Genomic DNA, 6,170 nt, shown 5'->3' on the forward strand with positions numbered 1-6,170 from the left:
AAATGGTTTTTCCAGTTTGTGATTGAGGTTTGAATTTCCTGTATATTTCTTTGACTCTGCTTCACGTGATCTATTTCATTCCTATATTGCTCATTCAAGGATTCCATCATTTTTCTATTTTCCTCTATTTTTTGATTGGTGTCTTCTTTAGAAGCACTTAGTACTTCTTTCATTATAATTATCATTTCTTTTTTTAACTTCAGAAATTATTTCTGATCTGATTTCCTGTCTACCTTTTCTGATCTGATTTCCTGTCTACCTTTCTTCAGTTGTTTCTTTACTTCAGATGCTATTATTTCAAAGATTTCAGGTGTGTGATTTCCAATTTCTTCTATGGTAGTGTCTCCTGCATTTGTTCTGAGTGGGCTTGGGGTCTGAGAATACATTTTGTTCCTTCTTTTTGTCATTTTGTATAACACTGTCTTCTGACTTTTGGTATAGAGCTTTGGTGCAGTTATTACCTTAGCATGTGCTGATATTTTTACCCAAGAGAGATTATGTGGTTAAGGCAGTTACAGTATTGTATTTACTGAACTACAATTAGCAACACTAATAATGGGTAGTGAGATTTAGCAGTTGACAAACTTTTGTAACAAATGGGTTTGTATTTTAGACCATAGGAGCAAACATTTTGACTGTATAGCTAAGCAGATATTAAATTGGGAATTTTTATTTAAATTAGTTCCCCTAAGTTCTATCTGATCACATTCCCTTGATGTACCTGGAATCTTCCAGAGAGACTAGCTCACCCCAGTTACTTGTTGCCCCTTCTCTTGATGAAGAGAGAGAGAGAGTGGATGCTCTCACAGATCTGAGTCTAGCAGTATCTCAGCTTATGAAGTGCACATCATCAAGTTCAAACTCAGTCAGCTGGGCCTGGCTTGGGTCTGGCTGCTGTGCTCTGTTTCTTCCTGCTGCGGCTCTTGGAAGTGAACCTGCTGTGCCTCACTGGCAAGATGTTCTGCTTCTGGATTAGCTGGGTGGGTCTTGCCCCTAGCCTCTTGCAGGGAGTTCTGTGGCAGGGTTGCACATTGGGCCTGTCTGATGAAGGAGGTTCCACACACATGCCTGACCTGGGTGTTAGCTGGAATGAGGATCTGGCAGGAGGGTGGCAGGTCCCACACCTACACCAGGCCTGGGCACTGGCTGGGGTGAGGATCTGGTGGGTCAGCAAGTGGTCCCACATACTTTTATGGCTTTATTAACACTCCATTTTACACACACAGTATAATTAAAATATGGTGAATATTTACTTTAGAAATGTATTATAATAAAAGATGCATTTTTGTTAATTCCCTCCAAAAATATTGCCCTCACTTCAAACATGGTTATTTTATCATATTTTTCACTTTCTGAAATAGTTCTGGAACTTCTCTTTTCTGAGTCTATTTTTCCTGGTCATGGCTGAATGGATTCAACACATTTGCTTTTCAAGGTCATTTTGCCTTTGAGGAAGAGCCAGAAGTCACACAGCACAAGCACTGGTGAATAAGATGGCTGAAGACACAGCATCATGTTGTCGTGAGCCTGCCCTTTCATTGGGTCACATGGACAGGAGCATTTTTGTGTATTGGTGATAATATCTTGCAAGGACACTCTTGAAAAAGGACTTCAAGAACTGCTTCAGAAAATAGCAAGAATGATGGGATAAGCATGTTTAAAGGGAGAAAGAGGACTTTGAGGGGGATTCATGGTGCTAGGTCTTTTACTGTAATAGTTTTTTAAAGTTAAAGCTTCATTGTGTTTCAAATAAAACTTGTACATTTGGGGCAGGTATAGGATAGTTGCTATAGTCATTTAAAAAGACAGGGAAAAAGAAAGACAACAGCAATAACCAGGCCAAAGAACAATTGAACACCTACTAAGCAAATATTGGCAGGTCTTTGGTAAGAATAGAGATCTAAATTTTCCTGGGAATGATTTCCTGTGTTTCTTGGTTCTACTCTCTGACCTTTGCACCCTGAACTCTGACTTAATCATCCTTCCCATCACTGAAGAGCTTTCTCAGTCTGCTTGCTGCATGTAGAATTTAGGGCTTCAAAGTTCTCTTTTTTATTGTCCATATTCCTTTCAGTGCTGACATACTTGATAATATAATTTTCTTAAAAAGTTTACTGGTCTCCTATACATTTTATTTGCATTTACAGAGATAAATTATTTTTTACTTTGGGTTACTCAAGATTCTTAGAAGCTTTACTGTCTCACTAAACAGTTTTTGGACATCGCTTTAGATATTTCTGAGGTTTTAACACATGTTTTTATGGTAGAGTCTTTCTCAGTGTTCTGTTTTCCTGAGTCTCTGCATTTGATCTTGTTCAAAAATCCTCTGCTAAGGTTAATGTCAATTGACATTTGGGGTTCTAGAGAACGCTCCTCCAAATAAGCCCTGGGTTCTTTGTGTTTAGCATTCATCTGTCTGCTTGTATAACTCCTTTGCTATTTACTTACACAACATGAGGAGACCTGTTGGCAGTCTCCACATTGGATGGGGTTTTCTTAGATGGACTGTATGGCTTCCAGAGCACACTACCTTGCTTTTCTCCTTCCCCAGACACTAGCGTTTCCACACCTGCCTCCGCATAGCACAAGTCCCCTGCTTACAGGGCCTTTCAGCCCTCCCCTGAAGCTGCCAGAAGTTCATAGTATCCACAAACAGACTTCTGCTAAGCTTCTCTTCTAAGTTCTCCTGCAGGGCTTGGCCAAGTCCTCTTGCAAGGCAAGGCAAGGCTTGCTTATTTTACAGAGGGTGCTAATTGTCCAAAGTTCTTGTGCAAATCTACATTTCACCAACTGTGCATGAGAGTTCTTGTTGCTTTGAATGCTTGCTTGCATTTGTTATTGTCTGTTTATTTGTTTTAGTTTTCTGGTGGATGAAAAAGGGGTACATGTGGTAGTTAGAAGTGTAGTCCCTGGTGCAACCATTATGGAAATTAGTGTTGAGACTCCTTAAAAAAATGAGGACTGGAAATCCCATTCAAGCCAGCTATCCCCCTACTGGGAATTTTCCTGGAGGAACTGAAAATGTCATATCATAGTGATATATGTATACCTATGTTTATAGCTGCACAATTTGTGATAGCCAAATCTTGGAAACAACCAAGATGACTGTCAGCTGAAGAATGGATGAAAAAGATGTGGTATTTTTATACAACGGAGTATTACTCAGCTATTTATGAATGATAAACTTGCAGTATGTATATTTAAGTGGATGCTACTTGAAGAAATACTCATAAGTGAAATAAACCAGACCCACATGTGTAAATATCATATAGTCTCTCTAGTATAAGAACTCAAAAGAAGAAATAAAAGTAGAAAGGCATAACAATTAAAAGGAAAGTGAGAACTTGAGGATTGGACAATGAGGAGAGGGCAAGGAGAAAAGATGGGTCACACAACAGGGACAAAGCCATACATTTATATGCACAAGATGGGTAAGGCAATGATCCTGAGAAACACCAATAGGTCTTTGAAATTAGCAGTTAATTGGTAGGATTCTCACCCTGATTAATTATATATGCTGATACCTGTGAACTAAGCAACTGCACTGAAGAAAGCAATATGTAATAGAAGGGTCACACTTGGAATGCCTGTTATTCTGGTCTTCTAAATATGTACTGCTTGTCATGACATACCAATTATTGCCATACTGTCTCTCAAGTAAATGTTTGTTTTAAAGAAAGGGTAATAAATGCAAAAAAGAGACAAGAAAAAAAAAGTCACAGAGCTGTCCTGCTACAATGCTGTGTATGGTTAGATTTCTAAATTTCTGTGTAAAAATATAATTGTTTATTCATTTTTTAAAACATTTTTTATTTTTTAATTTTTTTCTCCATATTCTGTAGAGACTTAAAGTTTAATCTATCAATACTAAATGGAAAATACCTGTTCCATGTTATGCCTAAGATGTTTGATATTCAGACAGGTAGTGAGGTTAAGTCCAACTGCGTATGTTGTAGGGTATTAAGCTTCTTTTCTGGAGGGTTAACAACCTAAGTTTTCAGACCAAAAATTAGAGAAAAAGAAGGGCTGCAAGGTCAGCCAACATTTTGGCCCTAACCTTTCAAGGTCAGTGAAGACTCAGGACATAGGAGAACTTATACTGTAACATCATGTAACTCAGTTGTGTCCCAAATTTTCTGATCAAGGAGATTATGGGGCCACAGGGCAATGTCATCAATGATGTGGAGTGTACCTAAGGAGAGTCACATGGAGAGAAAACATTCTCTCAGGCTTTCACAGAGAGCAAATTGGTCAAGCAATGGCCGTGACTCACCCACATGGCTGCCACTGACAAAGGATCTGCAAGCTATGGCACAGGGTAATGGGATAAATCTTGAGGGGACTTGACTGACCTTATCAGATACAATGGATACATTTCTTGTTATATAGGTCTTGCTTTATATTGGTCTTAACAATCCAGCAGAAAAGTATAAAAAAGAGGTATAAAAAGTGAAGTCATATTAATATGCTGAGCTGTGAAAGGCTCAAGTCATCAACTTCTGACATTGCCAGTCCTGTGGATAACCCACTACTATTATGGACTACTGGACTATTTTGGATTATTTTGCTGAATTCATGAACCTACAATATTTAAATGGCAATGGAATCCCCATCTATAACAAAACTAAACAAAAGAAGGGGATACAAAGGAAGGACAATTTTGTATCTGTATATAGAAAATAGGATAGAGCTACTTTCTCTTAATTCAATGAGAAGAAAGATTTGTATTAATAGTATTTGAACAGGATATCATGCCTGTATCATGTACTATAAATAACTACTAAGAAGATAACAATATGCAATGTATTAACTATTGAAACTGTCTTATTAATCAGTTTTGAAACTATCTCATTGCTGTTTCTCAATAAAATTAATAAAAAAAAGGAGTGTAGTCTTGATTGCTTATAAGGTTGAGTACATTTAAAAATGCTTATTGGCTATTTTGAGTTTGAAAAAAAATCTATTGAAACTTTACAGTTTTTCTATTCATGTTTTCTGATTTGGAAGAATCCTTTTTTTTTTTTTTTTTTTTTTTTTTGTGGTACAAGGGATTGAACTCAGAATCTTGTTTTTGACAGGGTCTCACTGAGTAGTCCAGATTGGCTATGAATTCACAGAGATGCTCCTGCTTCTGCCCCCTGAGTGTTGCTATTACAGGTGTGTGCCACCATCACTTGCCATTTGTAGGAAGTCTTATGCATTTTAGATCATAGGCCTTTTTATTTCTATATTTTCAAACACCTTTCCCCATATTATGATTTGTTTTCACCTAATTGAAGCTTTCTTTCAGAGTTAATCAGAAATTCTTAATTTGCTATATTCCAGTTTATCAATCATTTCTTATGTGCTAGTTCTTCATACATCCTAAGAAACTCTGACTTAATCCATGGTCATGAAGATATTTCTTGTATTATCTTTGAAATGCTTTATAATATTATTTTTCATATTAAGGTTATAAGTTAGCCATTTCATTTAGTGTATTCTAGGATCAAAAGCTTTACTTTCAGTTTTTCTGTAGGACTATCCAAAATGAATGTACACAGAATATACATAGAAGGAATATTCAGCCCAATCAATTAAAAAGTCTATCTTTTCCTTATCATTCTATAGGGCTATTATTTCCCATTTTAACAGTTGACCTGTGTGTAGGCTGTTTTCAGACCTTTCAATCCTCTTCCTTTGGTCTAACTTCTACCTACAAAGGGTAGATTACACTCTGTTGATTACTATGCCCTTATAAAATATTTGTTACCTCATGGAGCTATATCTTCTTCTTCCTCTTCTTTTTTTTTCATATTTAAACAGATTTTAATACTACTCAAGTGACCGTTGTTTTCTCTTTTTTAAAAAAATGTATGTGGTACAGGGTCTCACTATACAGTTCAAACTCGTAGTGATCCTCCTGTTTTCAGCCACCCCAGCACTGAAATTACAGGCATGGCAACCAAACCTGGTCTCGGGCCGGCTCAGCATGCCTAGCTAGCACAGCTGGGGATTGAATCCGGGTCCTTACTCCTGCCTAACCATGCGCTTGGTCTGCTGAGCTATCTTGCCATCCCTATTTTCTTTCTTTTTTTTTTTCTTTTCAAAGTTTTATTGATAAACATATAGCAATGAGACAGTTTCAAATCAAACCGAAAGTACAGTTTCAACAAATAATACACTGCATA

General features: G+C 37.1%; 1 protein-coding gene across 1 annotated transcript in view; it reads right to left on the bottom strand.

Moving 5' to 3' along the window:
- LOC101560406 (ubiquitin-60S ribosomal protein L40-like) overlaps nucleotides 1-65 on the bottom strand; it is a 1,163-nt gene extending 1,098 nt beyond the window's left edge. The window contains exon 1 of the mRNA XM_012513708.2: nucleotides 56-65. The gene's annotated coding sequence lies outside the window, so the exon portion shown is untranslated. The remainder of the gene's footprint in view (nucleotides 1-55) is intronic.
- Nucleotides 66-6,170: the final 6,105 nt, after the last annotated feature.

Source organism: Octodon degus, unplaced genomic scaffold (genome assembly GCF_000260255.1).
Source record: "Octodon degus isolate 3935 unplaced genomic scaffold, OctDeg1.0 scaffold00016, whole genome shotgun sequence".
Taxonomy (NCBI): Eukaryota; Metazoa; Chordata; class Mammalia; order Rodentia; family Octodontidae; genus Octodon; species Octodon degus.